Source organism: Macrobrachium nipponense, chromosome 22 (assembly GCF_015104395.2).
Source record: "Macrobrachium nipponense isolate FS-2020 chromosome 22, ASM1510439v2, whole genome shotgun sequence".
In the NCBI taxonomy this organism is placed as follows: domain Eukaryota; kingdom Metazoa; phylum Arthropoda; class Malacostraca; order Decapoda; family Palaemonidae; genus Macrobrachium; species Macrobrachium nipponense.
This window is the reverse complement of record NC_087213.1, coordinates 12,353,919-12,375,423: the sequence shown is the minus strand read 5'-3', so window position 1 is coordinate 12,375,423 and position 21,505 is coordinate 12,353,919. Positions and strand designations below refer to the sequence as shown.

The 21,505-nt window shown below is 36.1% G+C and overlaps 1 protein-coding gene across 6 annotated transcripts in view; it reads right to left on the bottom strand.

Moving 5' to 3' along the window:
- LOC135198498 (protein FAM135A-like) overlaps positions 1-18,858 on the bottom strand; it is a 315,487-nt gene extending 296,629 nt beyond the window's left edge. For all 6 annotated transcript variants that reach the window (XM_064226097.1, XM_064226099.1, XM_064226100.1 and 3 more), the window contains exon 1: positions 18,751-18,858. The gene's annotated coding sequence lies outside the window, so the exon portion shown is untranslated. The remainder of the gene's footprint in view (positions 1-18,750) is intronic.
- Between the last annotated feature and the right edge of the window lie 2,647 nt (positions 18,859-21,505).

The following is a 21,505-nucleotide window of genomic DNA, read 5'->3' as shown; positions in this document are numbered from 1 at the left end:
ATCACGAACAGCTGTGATACTGACATAACTCCAACTCACTTTGAAAGCCTAGCATGTAAAGAAAAAAACATTACCAAGTCACAGAAAAAACTGGCTTTTCCTAGACTCTTACTTTTATCAATATTAAGTATATAAAAAAATACACATACACACACGCGCATATATATATATATATATATATATATATATATATATATATATATATATATATATATATAGAGGGATGAGATTATTAACCCCATACCTTTTTCCAGGCCATGGCTGCAACCCTCCACAGAGGACTAACTACCAGGTATACCTAATTCACAGTTTAGGTCGTCGACACAGGTAAAACTGATTTTTCTGGAAATGGGTTGAAGTCGACAGACCAAACATATATATAAAACAGACATATTTATCAAGAAAAATCCAAAACCAAAATGAAATATAAACGTGTATTATCAGTACATGTATAATATAATTTACCAACCAAACCTTTATCGCCCAATGTCCTTTTTATACAGTCAAAAGAATAGTAGAAGCTAGAAAGAGAGAGAAGGAGGGGGATGTGGGGTCGACTCTCCCATTAAAGGGGAAGGGGGTGCCGAATCGCATGTCATCGACCGGGAAGGATGGAGGGGGGGAGGGGAGGGGCTGGTAGAAGGCGCTCGGAGCTTCCATATCAAACACCCTGAAAAAAGGCTTAACGGTCATCGCTGGACCCTTCCCCTAGTCTTCGTGATTCCAGCAACCCGCTCCCCTTCCCTTCCACCCCCCTTCCCCTCTTTTGCTTCCTGCTCCTGTTCCCATTTTCGCTTTCTCCTCTTTCACTCATCCTTCTGAATCTCTTTATTTTTTTTTTTTTAACCAATCCCGATAGCATTTCCCCCACTTTGGGAACTACCTCTATAACCTTCTGTTTCTTCTATCTCCTCCATCTTCTCTGATTTAATCGGATGTCTTTCCCTCATGAAGTTATTTTCCATTTCCTCACTCTCAACTTCTCACCTCCGCTTTCCTCTTCACCTGCCTCTCGTCTTCACTCTCTAAACTGCCACCAGAAGTTGTAAACAGCAACGGTGTGGAAGAGTTTAAAAGAAAGCTAGACAGAATCATGAGGACACTGTGAATGCACAGTAAAACCTGCTCCTATAGATAAGTGAGCACACGATGTCTCCTCGGATGGACTAACAAGTCTTTGAGACATCCTAATTTTTGTAACTCCTTGTAACTCTTCTCTCTCTCTATCTCTCCACTTCTTTTCTTTCTTTCTTTCTTTTTGTCCCTCAGTGTTATTTTTTAATTTCAACTTTCCCATTTTACCTCTCGACGTTTTTATCAAGGAAAGTTTTATCTCTCTCGCCGCACAAACTTCAACTTCTGAAGTTTCACATTCCAAAGCATAGAGTTCGGCGCGGCTCTTTCTTTCTTTCTTTTCTCCGAATTCAATAATCAAGCAACAGCAGCAGCAGCAGCACCACAGGGGCCAGAGAACACTTCAATTGCAATGCAAGGTACTGCGGGTCCTCTTCTGCGCGTGTATACTTACTTACAAACATAAACACATACATGTATAAGTGAATATATATATATATATATATATATATATATATATATATATATATATATATACTTGGTATAATACTGTCTTGAAAAATAGTGGGTTCGCTAATCTCAACATGATCCGATATATTGTATATTATGTATATATATATATATATATTATATATATATATAATATATATATATATACACACACACACACAAACACACACACACACATATATATATATATATATATATATATATATATTTATATATATATATATATATATATATATATATAGATATATATATACATATATATAATATATACACACACATATAGACTATAGAAAGAGAGAGAGAAGAGAAAGAGAGAGAGAGAGAGAGAGGGGATATATTCTTTAGCACTGTTAACCCATTATTACAAGGAATTATTCGGCTTTGAAAACAGTGTTCACTTCCGCCACTTCAAAAACATCATCAAAATCGCTATTGGGTTTTTCAATTGTATCCATAATGAATTCCTCATTTTCATTAGATTCCTTATTTATACTAGACTGGAACTAGAACATAAAATCTAGGCCAGAGGCAGAATGCTGGGACCTAAGAAGTCATTCAGCATTGAAAATAATACTGAAACCATTGTTAGGCGTGGGTAGACAGTAAGATGGAAGAGAGAGAATATGAACGGAGGTACAGCAAAAGGAATGAAAGAGGTTACAGTTCGGCGCTGAAGGGATGTTTCAAAGGGCCTGAAGTAATGCCTACAGTGCACCACGTGAGGTGCACTAATAAACCCTTCGGGACATAATAACTTGGTTACTTTGAACTAAATCCGTCTTTTCAACTTGATCCATCATTTAAGCTACATCTTAAATTTTATAGATTAGATCACAGCCATATCTGAAGCTTTTACTTGTTTAAGCTAAATCTTCAACTTGATCCATCAGTTTAAGCTATCCGACCTTTAAACTAGATCTGTAATTTGAAAACAAATTCCCCACCTAAACTAGATTCCTCATTACCTTAACATTCTTTAAAATAAGCTGCTGGTGAAAGATAACAATACACCGGAAGGATTATACCGTTACAAGCTGGCCATCATAAAGCACATCCAAAACCAAATCCTATAAACAGACACACACACACACAGCAAAGTTAGGCGGCAACACGAACTCTTACCAAACGTGTATCAAAGTCAGACCATGGGAACACCGGAAGGATTTTACCATTACAAGCTGGGCAGCGTTCTTTATATAGCACATACAACACCAAATCCTACAAAAACACACAAACAAACACAGACACACACAAAGCAAGGGGAGGCCACGACGCGAACTCGTATCAAACGCGTATCAAAGTCAGCCCATGGCCGTCAGCGACCGGGCGCAAGAGACAACACAAAGGTGTTGACGAGAATAATGACGCTCAGATTTGACGCTGTTCGTCGCTGCTAGCAATAATAACATCTGACTTCGGTGAATACAATGAACTAAAAAATATATATATATGAAAAAAAAAATATCAGTTAATTATGTTCTAAAGCTGTTGTCCCGTGAAGGTAGGTACCTCTTACGAAAGAGTATAAATCGAAACGATGCCTGCCGCATTCTGAGAGTAAAATAGATATATATATATATATATATATATATATATATATATATATATATATATATATATATATATATATATATTGTGTGTGTGTACCTTCAATCGCCACATACTATTTCCTTGGTTTTTCCATTTCGCAACTGCAGTAAGCCTACATGTACACATTTTGTTCCCATGATTTCCATCAGCATTTCTCTCAAAGTTAATACTTTTAGCTCTGCTGTTACCTTTTTCAATTGCCAATGTTCGCTATAATGCCACCGAACTTCATTTCATTATGGCACTATTTTTCTTCTTCTTCCACTAAGCTTTTTTTCTACTCCGTGGGGCTTGCTCGGCAAATCAATGGACATTCCGCCTTGTTCCACATGAATGTGTAAACGTATTGAATAACAATAATAATAATAACACTGCAAAAGGAATGCGTATCATTCTGACATTTCTTCTCTGTGAGATCAATTCCAGTATAAAGTTAGCGTTCACGTACTACTTCAAGTCACAAGTCGGTGGGCCAATGTTGGCACTTCTCTCTGTGAAGTGAATTCCATTAAGGGCTGGCGTCCCTCTCAGGCCGTTCTTTCTGTAAAGCGGATCCCATTTCCCATTTCAAGTTGGCATCTCTCTCTCTGACACTCTATGAAAATAAGTTGTCTCTAAAATGTAGCGCCACTACCTGTCACTCTTCGGTATACAGAAAGATCAACTCATTTCGTTTTACAGTTTTTGCTCAATTTCAAATTCGGTATCAAATGGGTACTACATATCTTCGCAAGACATCGTTTTTCTTTATGCAGTTTATTTCTTCCGTTTAGATGTCACAATGGATATTTGTTCCTACAAAAATAGAATTTTACGCAGATTTTCAACTTCAAATCAATTGTCATCTTTTGTTAATCCTTCCCACAAAATTCAATACTATATGCACTTTCACCTCCAAATTCTGTGGCGGATTTTGACACCTTTTTTCAAGAAATTTATTAACTTTTAGTACAGTTTCAGCTCCACGTAAAGGGCTAGATTTTGATACTTCGGCCCACAATATCTAATACTATCTTCGTGCAGTTTCAATTCCATATTCTGGTCAGATTCCCACAACCCGTCCCCCGAAATCTATGAACTTTTTACAACAATTTTCAATTCCACATAAAAGAGTTAGATTTTGATACTTCGGCTCACAAAAACCATTACTTTCTTTAAACAATTCCAGCTCTACAAAATGTGACGTTTCGATGCATCCAACAAAATTCATTATCTTATACAAAAATTTTCAATTTCAAATCACGTGTCAGATTTTGACAACTCTTCCCACAAGATCCATTGCCTTTAAGATGAGAGTTTCAACTAAAATTTCGGTGTCAGATTTTGACACTTCTTCCCGGCAATATCTAAGACCTTTCCACACAAATTTCAGAAAAAAAAAAAAAAGTGCTATAAATGAACTCCTTTTTGGGAAGGTAATATATACTCTGACACCTGACGCGGCGAGACTCATAGTAGCTGTGTGAGGATCTGTCACTTCTGTGGAAATAGTTTCTCTCTTTCCACTGTCAAGCTTCCTTCTCTCTCTTCCCGCCCCTCTGATCGCTTCCTTTGGGCCCGGGCTAGCTATAGGGCTTCCCATTCAATATCAACCCAACCTCAACCTCAGCGGAATCAAACCTGAGAGGGAAGGACGGAGAACGGGAGGGGGGGGGGGGGGGGGGTTGGGGGGGGGGGGGGGGTGGCTGATTCGGGGAGTCGCAAAACTTAAGCGCTTACTATTATTATTATCATTCAGAAGATGAACCCTATTCATACGGAGCAAGCCTACCGCTTCCAAATAATTATGGTGTTTATTTGAGAGAGGTAACAGAAGTTAATGGGAAATAGATAAAGAGGCGATCACTTACTAATGAAAGCTAACACTAAATAAAGATAGACGAGAGCTGGGTGAAATGCAATTACAGAGAAGAATTTTCCCGATGATAACCAACTAACTGATGAGGAATCATATGTGAACCTGCAGAATATATGACGCAATTTTTTATTTTACGCTGCATAAGGTGACAACGGGTGAAGTAAGAAACGTGCAGGAGAAAGGCTACATCATTTTCAGAGAAGCTTGTTAAAACTGTAAGGGTTTAACGACAAGAAAAACGTATTGAGCTCTAAAATACAACGTAAAAAGTTTATCTTAGTTTAACCAGTCCACACTGAGCTGAGTAACAGCTCTCCTAGGGCTGCCCCGAAAGATTAGATTTTTTTTTTACGTGGCTAGGAACCAATTGGTTACCTAGCAACAGGACCTACAGCTTGTTGTGGGATCCGAACCACATTATATAGAGAAATTCACTGCCAATCACCAGAAACAAATTCCTTTGATTCCACGTTGTCAGAGCAGGGAATCGAACTCGGGACTACCGAAACGGTAGGCGAGCACGTAAACCACCCGTCCAACGAGGAACTAAAACACTGCGTTACCTAATTGACGACTGTAGTACGTAATGCTATATTAATTTCACTTTGTGACGTTACAAAAAACTATCACTTCATGACTGCTATCAGAATAAATGACACAGACGAATAAAAAAAAGGATTGTCGTGGTAACATAAACGTCCAGAATATTGGAGGCGCCTAGCAACTTGCAGTGAAGAACTTAATACACAGAAATAGCCAGAAATAAGGTGCTGATGACCAGGGAGAGGGAGAACTTAGCAACAGTGACACACTATATTGATCAACGTTCAAAGAAGTCTCATTGTACAACCAACTAAGCGAGTCATACAATGTTGGGGGCATCTGTACGTAAACTGCTTTAACGACGAGGAAGCAGTTGACTGGCCAACTCGTGCGGTTCAGTTCTGCATGTGACCAAGATGTCGAAGAAAAATTAAAAATTTTCAAATGAAACATCAACTGACTAGATTCATTTTATAGGAAAACGTTTGGCATAGTTGATCTAATTAAATTCTACTATGCGCTGAACTGCGAAGAAGTTTTTTATATATATATATATATATATATATATATATATATATATATATATATATATATATATATATATTTTATATACATATATATATGTGTGTACAATCCACTGGCCACATTTTTACCAGATACATATGCAATTGTAATAGCCACAATGCCCTTTTGACTTATTGAATTCTTTGATCTCTTTTGGATACGCTGGTCACTACGAAGCCTGAAGATCCAAGTTCAAAGAAATTTGAAGAAATTGTGATGTCCGTTTCCCGTACCGGGCATCACAATTTCTTCATATTTCTTTGAACTTGGATCTTCAGGCTTTGTAGTGACAAGCATATCCAAAAGAGAGCAAAGAATTCAAGAAGTTAAGAGGGTATTGTGGCTATTCAATCACACATACATACACACACATATATATATATATATATGTATATATATATATATATATATATATATATATATATATATGTATATATATATAATATTATATATATATATAATAATATGTATATATATATATATATATATATATATATATATATATATATATATATATATATATATATACATATATATATATATGTGTGTACAATCCACTGGCCACATTTTTACCAGATACATATGCAATTGTAATAGCCACAATGCCCTTTTGACTTATTGAATTCTTTGATCTCTTTTGGATACGCTGGTCACTACGAAGCCTGAAGATCCAAGTTCAAAGAAATTTGAAGAAATTGTGATGTCCGTTTCCCGGTACCGGGCATCACAATTTCTTTCATATTTCTTTGAACTTGGATCTTCAGGCTTTGTAGTGACAAGCGTATCCAAAAGAGAGCAAAGAATTCAAGAAGTTAAGAGGGTATTGTGGCTATTACAATCACACACACATACACACACACATATATATATATATATATATATATATATATATATAATATATATATATATATATAATATATATATATATATATATATATAATATATATATATATATATATATAATATATATATATATATATATATATATATATATATATATAATATATATACATTTATGTATATGCAGTACATATATAAAGTACTTATCCATTAGCATAAATCACTTTGCGAACGCCAAGAGAGTTTACTCTAAAATAACAGTAAAAGAAAAAAGAAAAAAAACGAGGGCGGGAAGGAAACGCAGAAAAAAGAAAAATAACACAAAATGTCTAATCAAGGAACTATAAAATGAACAATGGTAAATATCCTGCGATACTTAACAAATCTCTTTCGAATACCTGTACAATAAAAGGAACATTGTAAACTTCTGCAAAAGGTTTAGCCGGGAAAAGATAAGAATGTTGTCAGCCTAACGGTCTCGTTCTATAAATAAATAATGCACGCACACACGCACACACAAGCGCGCGCTCTCAAACCTTAAGACTGCAGATACCAACAACAGTACCTTTATCGACAGAAAACACGACCAGTCGATCAATTCTCTGACGTATTTCAGCCGCCAAGGACATAGCAACCTTTAGCAACCTTTGCCGCAGTACAGCTGCCATAAAGTAAACCCACGAATCATTCATAAATAGACGTCTTAACCCAGAATTCTTCCCGATTTCATCGACGAAGAAAAACTTGCAAACAACCGGTACCCCCGCCAACACCACCCCCCAACCCTTACCATTAACAGATAAGTTATGCTGGGAAAGCATGCTATAGAACATCGGCTTTACGTCGGTCTAATATCGGTGATTGCAGTTGATAAATAAAATTTTAAAAATATCCATTCATTCGTTTTTTTTTTTTTACTGAGATCTTCAAAGCATTGTTAAAACCTACGGGTGACGAAAGAGCGAGAGTATATATATATATATTATATATATATATATATATATATATATATATATATATAAAAAAGATATATGCCACGAAGGAAAATAAACGACGGAGTATCCGCGAGACCTTTCGACGTTAAATGTCCTTTACTAAGCAGAAACTGACATACATGAGGAAAAAGACAATACAAGAAGATTCGCATAACTGACAGATAGGGATTATAACCTATCTTTGAGGTCATTCTTAAACATATTACAAAATACAAGGTCTAAATGAAGGACCACGACTAACATTGAAATTACAATGAAAAGTAAGTTGTATTAAAGCAGATTCTGAAAGATTTCGTGATAAGACATCTCTTGACCTTGCAATTACTGAACTACCAACTCAATTTATTCAGTGGTTGTTTTCACTTAAATGAATGACCTCAAAGATATAATTACAGACTTAAAAAAAAATTAATTGCCTTAGAGTTATCTTCGTTGTAATGTATGTCTGACATGTATTGTGAATATGTATTGTGAATATGGTTTTGTTTACCAAAGTTCTGAATAGCTGTCACCTATAATCCTTTAATTGTCTTGTCCTTGTATCTGAGATGATTGTCTTAAACTTTTAATTGCACCCATTGTTTATGCTTGTTTGGGAAGGTTACTCATCTTCCAGGTGTGTCGGATTCTAATCTCTTTATAATCCCTATCTGTCAGTTATACGAATCTTCTTGTATTGTCTTTTCCCTCATGTATGTCAGTTTCTGCTTAGTAAAGGACGTTTAACGTCGAAAGGTCTCGCGGATACTCTGTCGTTTATTTTCCTTCGTGGCATATATCTTTATTTTATGGATTTATCACGTTCCTAACTTTCGTGATTCAGTTATACATACATATATATATATATATATATATATATATATATATATATATATATATATATATATATATATATATATATATATACTGGTAAAATTACAACAGAATGCCATCTAATAATAGGAGTCCATATTTTGGCGTTTTTATGGGCTCCTTTTATTAGATATATATGTGTGTGTGTTTGTGTATGTGTGTAATGAAAGAAAAAATATTCACACATATATATATATATATATATATATATATATATATATATATCTATATAAAATATACGTATATATATAGTGAGAGAGAGAGAGAGAGAGAGAGAGAGAGACCCACAAACGCCTGTTAAAGTTAAAATATACAGAAAAGTCAGCTAAAATACGAAACACTTTCAACTCCCTCCAAAAGACAGAAGGTCTTTCACCGCACCTTCCTTTATACATCGGTCTATTATTAGCCTGTGACGAGACCTACGCATGCTATCCCCATGTCCATTAACCCCAACCCTACCCCCACAATCCCATGCTATCCCTATGACCATTACCCACTCACTCCCCCCGTCCCCCTTCCCCCAAAAAAATCCCAGTATTGACTCCGTATTCCCCATCGACATTCTCCACATTGCTAGACTTTAACCTACGACCAACCCCCCCCTCCCCAACTTCTCCTCCGTCTCCCTCAACCTTCCTGCCGAATCCTCTAACTCCTCCTTTCCCCAACCCCTCCCTAGAATCTCCCCCCCCCCCCCCTCCCTCCTTCGTTTCTAAGACAACAAGGAAGGAAAAGAAAGAACGGAAATGAATTCCGCCGATACTCAACGGTTATAAGTTGTATAATATTCCATTCCCAACTTCCCCACCCCCCCCCCACCCACCCCATTATCGTACCCATCTGCAAGTCTTTCTCACTCACTCTCTCTCTTGTCGAGAGAGAGAGAGAGAGAGAGAGAGAGAGAGAGAGAGAGAGAGAGAGAGAGAGAGGCGGCAGGAAATGATGTGTAAATATAAAATGTATCTAGTATATATATATATATATATATATATATATATATATATATATATATATATATATATGCGTGTGTGTAGGTGTGCTTTCCTTTCGTCTTCCCCTATTCCGACGGTGAAATGTTCGTGCAGCAGCGAGGGAGGACATTTGCATGTTGATTGTTCCTGGAAGACCCAGCACCGCAATGCACAAGAGGAGCAGGGGTCGGGGGGTTTGTGTGGGGGGGGGGGGGGGGGGATGTAAATGGGTCTTCGTACTGTCGATGTAAGAATAATCCTTTTTGGCTTTCCGGTGACTTTAGCAATTACTTCTTGGCCGCTACCCAAGAAAATATAAATAAATAAAAAAATATAAATAAAAAAGACAAAATCAAGGTTCAGCCCTCCAAGTGTTGCGTCATCTTGACTCGGTAGTTTGGAGAATGTCTCTCTCTTTACGAAAAATGGGTCTCAATTAAATAAAAAAAAAAAAAAGCTACAAAAGTTACTAACATGAAAAAATTTGTTTTCAAGAGAGGGTTTCATTAAAAAAAAAAAAAAAAAAGTTGAAAAACAAAATTACTAAAAAAATAATTAGCTGAGAGAGAGGGGTCTCATTTTAGAAGAAAATGGGTCTCATTTGAACTGAAAATATATAAATTAATTAAAAAATAGAAAACGGAATTGGTTTCACGAGAGGGTCTAATTTTAAGAAAAAAATGGGTCTCAGTTGAAAAAAAAAAAATCTAAAATTAGTAACTTATGAAAAAAATAGGTTTTATTAAAGGGTCTCTCTTAAAATAGTTCCAAAAATTACTAACTTATAAAAAAAATTGGTATGGAACAAGGGTCTCACTTAAAAAAAAAAAGGCCTCATTTAATTAAAAACCAACTCCATTTGTTAGCAACAAACAAAAAAACTGATTTCAATAGAGGGCCCCATTTAAGAAAAAATGGGTCTCGCTTAAAAAAAAATAATAATAATAACATAAAATAAATAGGTTTAAAGAAAGGGTCTCACTTTAAAAATAAATCTCATTTGAATAAGAAAAAAATTACTAAATTATATAAAACAATGAGTTTCAAGAGAGTGTCTCATTTTAAGAAAAAAAAAAATACTAAATTATATAAAAAAAAAAAAAATTCCAAGAGAGGGTCTCATTCTGAGAATTACTACCTTATAAAAAATGGGTTTAAAAAAAAAAACTAAATTATATAAAAAAAAATTCCAAGAGAGGGTCTCATTCTAAGAATTACTACCTTATAAAAAATGGGTTTCATTTTAATAGTAAAAAAAAACTAAATTACTAACATAAAATAAGGATTTCAAATGAGGGTTTCATTTTATGAAAAAAAGGGGTCTTATTTGAATAAAAAAAAAAACTCCAAAATTACTACATTGTAAATAAATGGTTTCAAGAAAGGGTCTCACTTAAGAAAAATGGGTCTCATTTGAATAAAAAAAAAAGAAGCCAAAAATTACTAACATAAAAAAATTGGTTTCAAGAGAGGGTCTCATTTAAGAAAAAATGGGTCTCAGTTGGGAAAAAACAACTCCAAAATTACTAACTTATAAAAAATTGGTTTCAAGAAAGGGTCTCTCTTAAAAGTCTCATTTGAATAAAAAAAAAATAACTCCAAGTATTGCTAACAAATAAAAAAAAAACAGTTTCAAGAGGTGGTCTCATTTAAGAAAAAATGGGTCTCAGTTGAAAAATTAATCAACTTATAAAAATGGGTTTGAGGAGAGGGTCTCATTTGAATAATAAAAAAAACTCCAAAGATGACATACTTATAAAAGAATGGGTTCCAAGAAAAGGTCATAATTTAATTTAAAAAATTGGTTTCATTAAAAAAGAAAAAAAAAAACTCCTGAAGTTATTGTTAAAAACTTCATAAATGGGTCTTAATTAATAAGGAACTTCAAATATGAGTTTTAGTTAATATTTATTTTAAAATATAAAAATCTCTAAAAATAGTTCACTCAAAGAAATTCAACAGTGGGTCTTCTAAAAAAAATGGTCTCACTTAAATAAAAAAAAATGGGTCTCACTTAAAAATATTTAAAAATGTGTTTCATATAAAAAGAAAAACTTCATAAATGGGTCTCACTTAAAAATTTTTTTTTAGATGTAAAACCAAAAAAACTGGTCTAGCAACTAAACAAACAGCAGGAAACTTTATATATATATATATATTAATATATATATTATATATATATATATATATCTATGTATATATGTACATATATATATATATATATATATATATATATATATATATATATATATATTTATATATATACATATATATTATGTGTATGTATAGAGAGAGAGAGAGAGAGAGAGAGAGAGATATGGCACACTAATGGACGAAGAGGGATTATAAAAAAAAAAAATGTTAAATATCACGCTAAAAAATCCATGTTACCTTCGGTTGGCCTTATGAGGGAGAGAGAGAGAGAGAGAGAGAGAGGAGAGAGAGAGAGAGAGCGGAACAATCTATGCAGCGTGGCCAGTTAATACGCAAGCTTATTTTGTTACGGGCTACTGAAAAACAAGAGCCCGTGCCAGCACAAGGCTGGCTTGTTCTTACTACTAGCGTACTCGAAAAACACTAGGAAATACTGTCAATGTCTCCGCCGAAATGTGTTTGTTTGTTTGTTTCAATGGTGCTTTTACGTTACATGGAACCAGTGGTTATTCAGCAACGGGACCAACGGCTTTACGTAACTTCCGAACCACGTCGAGAGTGAACTTCCATCACCAGAAATACACATCTCTAACCCCTCAGTGGAATGCCCGAGAATCGAACTCGCGGCCACCGAGGTGGTGCGCCAACACCATACCGACCACGCCACTGAGGCACAGAGTGCGCCGAAATGAAAAACTTACATATTAAAAGGTTCGTGTAACTGCTTACGAATTATAAGAGGCATCGTCTATGAAAAAAAAAAAAAACACACACACACACACACAAACACAAGGAAGAAAGAGTCCGAGGAAGGGAGAAAACCTCAAGGAACAAGTGAAAAATAAACCTACCTGCAGTTGCATGATGAAGGACTCCCTAAAGGAGACTGCAACAATAAAATACCACTTACATGAAGACACCTGGCCCACAAACTATCGGAGACCTAACATTCCAGATGGCTAATCAAAAATCCCCTTTCCGTTCCTAACTAACCAGCCCACCACCTCACCATTCCCCGAACCTAATTCATCAAGCTACAACCAGACCCCACCACAACCTCCTGCCAGTCAGAAAGTAATCAGACAAGGAAAGCTACTCCCAAGTAGCTTACCGAGCTTAACGAAGGGCAACTTTCAGGTAGAGACGGATCTCTCAGTACTTAACTAACCACAGCCTACCTCTCAAAAGACACTTAATTACATTAGGTATCCTCTTTCATTGGCTGGGTAACTTAGCAAGGACATTCTGGAAACACAGACCAAATGAGGATAGACAGCTGGCTCTCGAAATAAACGCAGACGAAAGCAGGACTACAGAATTTAAGCCGAAGGCCAAGCGCTGGGACATATGAGGTCATTCAGCGCGGAAACGGAAACTGACAGTAAGAAGGTTTTAAAGGTGTAACAAGAGAAAACCTTCGCAGCTGCACTATGAAACAACTGTTAGGAGAAGGTGGAAAATAAGACGAAGAAAGAAAATATGAACGGCGATACGGCGAAAGGAATGACAGGAGTTGCAGCTAGGGGCCGAAGGGATGCTGCAAAGAACATTAGGTAATGCCTGCAGTGTATAAGGTACATTGACGGCATTACCCATCCTACGAGACAAAAGAAAGCAGGAAACACAAGAATACAAGAAGCCCCATACCTACACAAGAGGTAGTAAATTACTTTATGCTCTTGTGGATAAAAGGGACAGCCGAGAGAACAAGAACGCTGCATTGCTGCACGCGCGCTCCCTGTTAAACTTTGCTAAGCCACCACCTCTCGACTCCGCTGCACCTGAGGAGAACGCGACGCTTATGACCCGAGCAGGAGCCAGTGCTACTTAACAACCCGCACCGATGAGATACTTAGGGAAAATTAAAACTCCCCTAATCACCCATAAAAACCCCGAAGCGTATACCCCCCTCATCCCCCTGCCCCTATGGGAGCCTCACCCCCCATCCTCGTCCTACTTCCACGACGGGGTACTAGAACCCCCTTGAGGGACCCCGACACCGTCCAATCCCATGGCTGGATACGGCAAACGAGCTCTTTGATGGCCGTGTTAGCAACGTTTACCGGGGCACGTTTAAAGGCAAATGGGAGACGTTTAAGGAGGATCGGAGGGAGAGGGGAAGTAGGGAGGGGGGGGGGGGGCGGTAGGTTGAGGTGAGGAGAAGAAAAATTTTTGCTTGGGCAATCTCTACATGGCGCAGACTCCCCATTTCTATTGGTTATGGGGCTTCGATGCCAGGGAAACCCATTTGCATGAGGATAAATTTGAATAAGTGCTGTCTTAATGAGAGAGAGAGAGAGAGAGAGAGAGAGAGAGTCTGAAAATCACCTAGTACTAGGTTAGTGAAACGTTCATAGAAAGGACTCACTCCTTTGGCTACTCTCGAAATGTTAACTAAAATATGCAGACTGACATGATATAAGGAATGGAATAAAGCGTTTAAGCCAAAGGCCAAGCCCTGGGACCTATGAGGTCATTCAGCGCTGGAAAGGAAATTGAGATTAAAAGGATACAAAAGTGTAACAGAAAGAAAACATCGCAGTTGCACCATGAAACAACGTTAAAAGTGGTTGAAAAGCAAGATGGAAGAAAGAGAATATGAATGGAGGTACAGTAAAAGGAATGAAAGGGGGTTGCTTCTAGGAGGCAAAGGGACGGCACAAAGAACCTTTAGTATAATGCCTACAGTAAACCCCTACGGAGCATAATATAAGCACTATTCATACCATTTGTCCAAGTAAAAAACGAACAAAAACATGGAAAAGAGAGACAAGTAATCTTACTTTCATCTTTTAGTATCAAACACACAAACAAACACACACACACACACACACACACACACAGACAGAGAGAGAGAGAGAAAATGGCCATTGTATTCTAGAGAAAAAAATGCTTAGGAGAGAGTTGGCCAAATAAATATATATATATATCTATATATATATATATATATATATATATATATATATATATATATATATAAAAGGGGGGGCATACAAAAGAAAATTACTGAGTAGTATGCGAGAATGTGTGTGTATGAGAGAGAGAGAGAGAGAGAGAGAGAGAGAGAGAGAGAGAGAGACGACGAGGTCTCTAACCCAAAGCTTTTATACCTCATCACGAGTGACACAAGGCAGCCGTTGTGTCAAACCTTTTCCCTCGGCCTCAAGACGAACAAGTTGTGACAGAGTTAATTGATTAATTCGATAATTGTATGTAACGGCGAGAAGCGACTGAAATAAAGGAGATCGGTTTCATTCCTTCCCGACATGAGAGAGAGAGAGAGAGAGAGAGAGTAAATGGAGGTGAAAAAAAATTCAGTAATGAGATATTCAATGTAATGAGGAAAAAGACACTTATTGTAATTTATCACATTAAAAAGTCTTTCGCAACACTGTATAACTTTATTTGTGAAATATTGGGTCGGGGGGGGGGGGGGGGGTGGGGGGGGGGGGGGGGGTGAGGTCGAGGGGAGTTGCTGCTGGTACGTACCAACTGGGTGCAGCTATCTATGTATTTCGGCTAGTCTACGGTCAAGGCTGCTACCCCTATGTCGTTCCCTTGACCCCTGCAGAAGTTGCTACCCATTATATAATTATAGTGGTTGCACTGGTAGGCTAAGTGCAAACATCGAACCTGGCAGAATGAGTCTAGAGTTGTGACACAGCCATGGGACCCACTATACAGAATACAATCACACACGCACACAAACACTCTCTCATCTCCCTCCCCACCGCCCACACACATACATGTGTGTGTGTGTTTGACCACTGCTGTAAATTGATGGTGCTAAGACGATGCCTATAACCACTACAACAGAATGACGCGGAAACAAAAGCTAAAAACAACTGACTTCACAGGCAAGAGAGATTAATTACAATTCAACAAGGGTGAAGAAGAGAGAGGGCTGGCTGGGGGAAACTTCTTGAGCGCGATTTGCTGCCGATTCTAAGAATAAAAATCAAGAAACACACTATAAGCCTTTGGACCACTGAAGAACAGAGATACAGTACAGAAAATACTTTGCACACACACATACATATAAACATTATACGTATAATAATAATAATAATAATAATATATATATATATATATATTATATACATGCATACATAATTCCATACTCTATAAAAAAAAAATCCCATCAACGATTTGAAAAATATACGAAACATTAAGATTTTCAAATCAGTTCGCACAGTCCCTGAGTGAGGAGTTTATTTACTCTCTTTCCTCTGTTCCTTTAAACAGCAACTACCAACTCTGTAGAGTAAGCCGGCCTCACGTAGCCTAAGTGCACGTAGAAAGCCTTGAAATAATGCCATGCAAATGCTCCTGCCCCGTCTAATAGTCCTAATTCATATTACCCACATGGCCAGACGACAGCCGACATCATTTGACTGCCGGTTGCTTACAAAACAGTGCAAGGCCTCTTCAGTCTAATATGATAAAACTGTGCGGCATTGAAGTACAAAAACACAGTCTATATAAATGTATCTGAAACCCAATGGACATAACCCACAGCCATCCGAACTCAAATATTATAACCTATCATCATTCAAAATTCAAATAAAACAACATAAATTTATCTCCTCTTCAATACATGATCAGAATTTATCTGAATCTGGTAGAATACAACACAAGACCTGACAGTAGCCCCAGATGTTTAATGTTATCAAAATCTGATCGAATTCATCACAAACTTATTCCATTGCGAACATATTTAACCGAACTTCATTCGAACTCCACTAAATATAATTCATTGTTATTGCAACCACTACAGACAGCCCAGTGGTACACACACATACGTATATATATATATATATATATATATATATATATATATATATATATATATAGATATATATATGATATGCGTGTGTGGAACCTGAAGTTATTACAACCCATGATAATCTAACTCTGTCCGAACAGTAATCCATCTGTCCCACAAATATCTACAGAACAAAGACTACAATCCAGCGTTATCCAGATCCTACCCCAGCCCATAAACGTATAATGTATCATAATTCAAGCTAAAATAAGCACGAGCCATCGATATCTGAGCCCGAATCATACGGTCAAACGTTATCCATGCTTGCAAACTGATCTCCGTGAAAAAAAAGAGGAATAATGAAGGCTTTCGTGTAGTCTCACAGTAAATCAGAATGCAAATGTAAGTCTATCTTTGGCCCTACACTGAGTACTACAAGGAAGAGGTCTATCGTAGTCCTCTATATCAGAATATTATGAAATAGGCCTATAGCAAAATGCATAAATCAGGTCTACCTGTAGACCTATGCAACAGATATAACTGTAAATATCTACATATCCTCGTTTCTAAATCTATCTTCTTTTTATTTTTGAGCTACAAACTGACAAGAAAAACGGACAAAAGTTAGCTATCTTATAAGTTATGTATTCAGTACTGAAATGGATAAAATCTTCAAATATTGACGTCTAGATATAGTAAAATGTATAGAGAGCTTCCGAGAACCCACTCAGCTCCATTATCAATATTAATGAAAGCTGAACGGACTATCAAAGATCTCTGTATACATTATTTTTGTGGAACAAGTGACAAGGCAACCTTCCATAACAAGTAACGCATGTACCTATACGAAAAGAGAAAAACTAAGCCAGTGGAAGGACAATAAAATGAAAATAAACTAATACATTTGGAGAAATCAACAATGTTGGGATGTAAGTATGTATAGTGTGTAGAAATATACGCCATTATTTCCTTCGCGTATTAAACTTATAACTGTTCTTATCGGTCTACTGATAACAGAGACCACTATCATTTACTTCTGCAGTTCGATCTTCAGCACAGTGATCACAGAATTGCATTTTAGTGTCTTTTACCTGAGAGAGAGAGAGAGAGAGAGAGAGAGAGAGAGAGAGAGAGAGAGAGAGAGAGAGAGAGAGAGAGAGAGAGCAGTTTACATAAAACTAGTGAAGAAAAAGAACATTTTGGTGTCCTTCACACCTGTTCAAATCTTCCATTGCATCATAAATTTATTTTACCGGAGAGAGAGAGAGAGAGAGAGAGAGAGAGAGAGAGAGAGAGAGAGAGAGAGAGAGAGAGAGAGAGAGAGAATTTACCATTAATAAATTAACGAATGAACCCTTTGATATATTTTTGTGATCACGAAAGTAGGTCTAATTTGTCTTGGGAAGGGTCTTCATCACAAAGGTGCATAAGGGCATTGTAGCTTTAAACCCACCACCAATATCGGTCGGAAACAGATGAATTTGAGTGTGTCACGAGCAAAGCCTTTCACCAAATCTTATCTTCTGTTCAGAAACCAATCTTTAAAAATACCATCTACCTAAAATAGAAAGAAATAGCCAGCAATTTAAGGAAAATCACCAGCATCCTTCAAGCTAGACGACTTTCCCTAGGCATCATCATCAGCTCTTCTCCCAACCACCATCTTCATTCAAAGACCATCTCACTCTCTCTCTCTCTCCCTCACTTTATCTCTACTTTTCGCAGCATCGCCAGGCGTGAAGATATGTCCTTGCCATTTCTTCGTGACGATATCATTCTATTTGTTTTGGGGGTATTAAAGGGGGCTGTAAATTATCATGCGAAATCCTCCTCTCCAATTGGCGATCCCCACCATCAGCTGTAAGGCCACATCTAGCAGACGACACACAAAACACGTCCGCACACAGGTTTAAAACAGATATCTTGTTTGAGCCTTCGGAGGCCCTGATAACGCTTCAATCGAACTCACTTCAACACTTCGTGACCGAAATGATCCGAATGTATGCAAAAGCGACGCTAAATAGCACTCACCATTGAGAGGCATGGTTATTTCGAGGAGCTGACAACTTACATCCCTACATCACAACCTCACTGACAAGACTGACCTGCTGCGCCTGCCATCTGTTGGTTGAAATCCTCACTAAGGGGCCCCACAGACCTGCGCCACATACTAAGCACAAAGGCCCATGTTATGGATTTTCTAGTAGTACTATTCACCTAATAACTCCTCTTCTAGGAAATGTCATCTTTTTGAATGGAATGCCCATCTTTCCTCGTGAAGAACATGCTGCCGAGAAAAAATATAACTTAATGGCATTTTTAAACGCCAGTAGTTGCACTTAGTATATGGATTTTCTTGCATCTCTTCTCAGTGACCCGATGTCGTTTGCGTGTGCGTGCGTGGATGCGAGTGAGTGCGTGTGTGCGTGCCTCTATTTGCTTTCTCCGCTTCCTGTGAATGTCAAGATTTTTTCCCACAATTCACGTCGAAAATCATTGAGAAGTGCATTAGTGAATGAATTATTTCCCCATATGTGCGAACGACATTTCGTAAAATGTCGAGCATTCCTTTTCACAACCTTTTAAGTTGTGTGGGGTTATGAATTGATATAGCATTATTAGTAAACATATTATTTCAGTGCTTGTAAATCGAAGAGCTACATCATTCTCCAATTTTCGTCAGGTAGAAACAAAAAATGCAAGGGAGTTTTGGGTACATTTTTATCTAAATTAATCCGATTCTAAGCACAACCCCCTCCAGAAGAAAAAGGCCTAGTGTTATGGATATATATATATATATATATATATATATATATATATATATATATAATATATATATATATATATATATATATATAGCCTTACCTCCACGGTAGAAAGGTGAGCGAAACAGGGAATTTGAACAAGTACTTTCTTAGTATATTCTACATTTGTTCCAAGTCCCTGTTTCACTACCTTTCTACCATGGATTTAAGGATATTCTCAAATACGTGTTCTTTCGTGCTTCATTATACACACACATATATATTTATATAATTATATATATATAGTATCTATATATATGATATATATATATATATAATATATATATTAATTGGGTGTGTCTGTGTGCATGAGTGAAACAGACGTTATTTAACTTTGTTTAACACATTTTCTAGAAATACCCCCTTTTCAGTGGAACCCACCATAATGAAATACCTTGGAAGCTGAATAGGTAAGATGACATTATGAAAACGTTTGCTGATTTCCCTCCCTTATGAAATCACGGGAGACAAAGCATATAATGAATTTCTGGGAACAGCTTTTTTAGTTATTCTTACGGCCTCCAAGAAGCAAGGGCCCGAGCCAGCATAAGGCTGGCTTAATCTTAAACAACAACTACATCAGCAACAAGAAAATGATCTCAGATGGTTGGGATGCACTGAAGACGAAATACTTGGAGAGAAATGGTCGAAAACTCTCTAATTATGTCTGTCTCACAGACGATATACTAATTTCGATTCAAGATCTTCAGTCGGAAAGCATGTCTTAAAAAATAAAAAAGCACATGAGTAAATAAATTCGTTAAGAGGCACTTGGTTGATGAGTTTGACCAACAGTTCATATATATTTATGTATGTATATATATATATATATATATATATATATATATATATATATATATATATATAAATATATATATATATAAATATATATATATATTATATATATATAATATTATATATATATATATATATATATATATATATATATAGATATATATTATATATGTACTGTTGGTCAAATTCAGCAAACCAAATCTTCTTAACGAATTTATTTCCTCATATGCTTTTATTTTTTTAAGACATGCTTTCCAACTGCAGATCTTGAATCGAAATTAGTATATCGTCCGTGAGACAGACATAATTAGAGAGTTTTCGACTATTTCTCTCCAAGTATTTCGTCTTCAGTGCATCCCAACCATCTGAGATCATTTTCTTGTTGCTGATGTTGTTGTTATTTAAGATTAAGCCAGCCTTATGCTGGCACGGGCTCTTGCTTCTTGGAAGCCGAAAGAATAACTAAAAGAGCTGTTCCCAGAAATTCATTATATGCTTTGTCTCCCAACAGTTCATACACACACACACACATACATATATCTATATATATATATATATAATGGTGTGTGTGTGTGTATATTATATTTAGTATATATATATATCGTATATTAGATATTACACTTGGGGTGGGCATATTAACATAATATTAATTGTGTGTAGTATAGATCTTAATGATATTAGATAATATATTATATAGATATAATATATTAATATAATATATATAGTCATTATATATATCAATGTAAGTGTATATATAATACGTCATATATATCTATATTTATAGTCTATTATATCTATATATATCTTATATATATCTGGTCTATAGATAGATATTTACATATACACACACAATATTATAGATATAGTTGTGTGTGTCTTATTGCTGTGGGTGTGTTGTTTGTTGCCTGAAGTTGACCAACACGTTCTATATATATATATATATTATATCTAGAATATATATCATTATAGATAATATGATAATATCTAATATAATCTAATATTCTATAAATTATTAATAGATAGATAATATATACTAATAATTATATATATATATATATGATATATTCTATTATATTATATATCTATAGATCTATATATATTATATATATATTATTATAAAAAATAAAAAGCATGTGCGGAAATAAATTCCGTTAAGAAGTATTTGGTTTGCTGCAATTTGACCAACA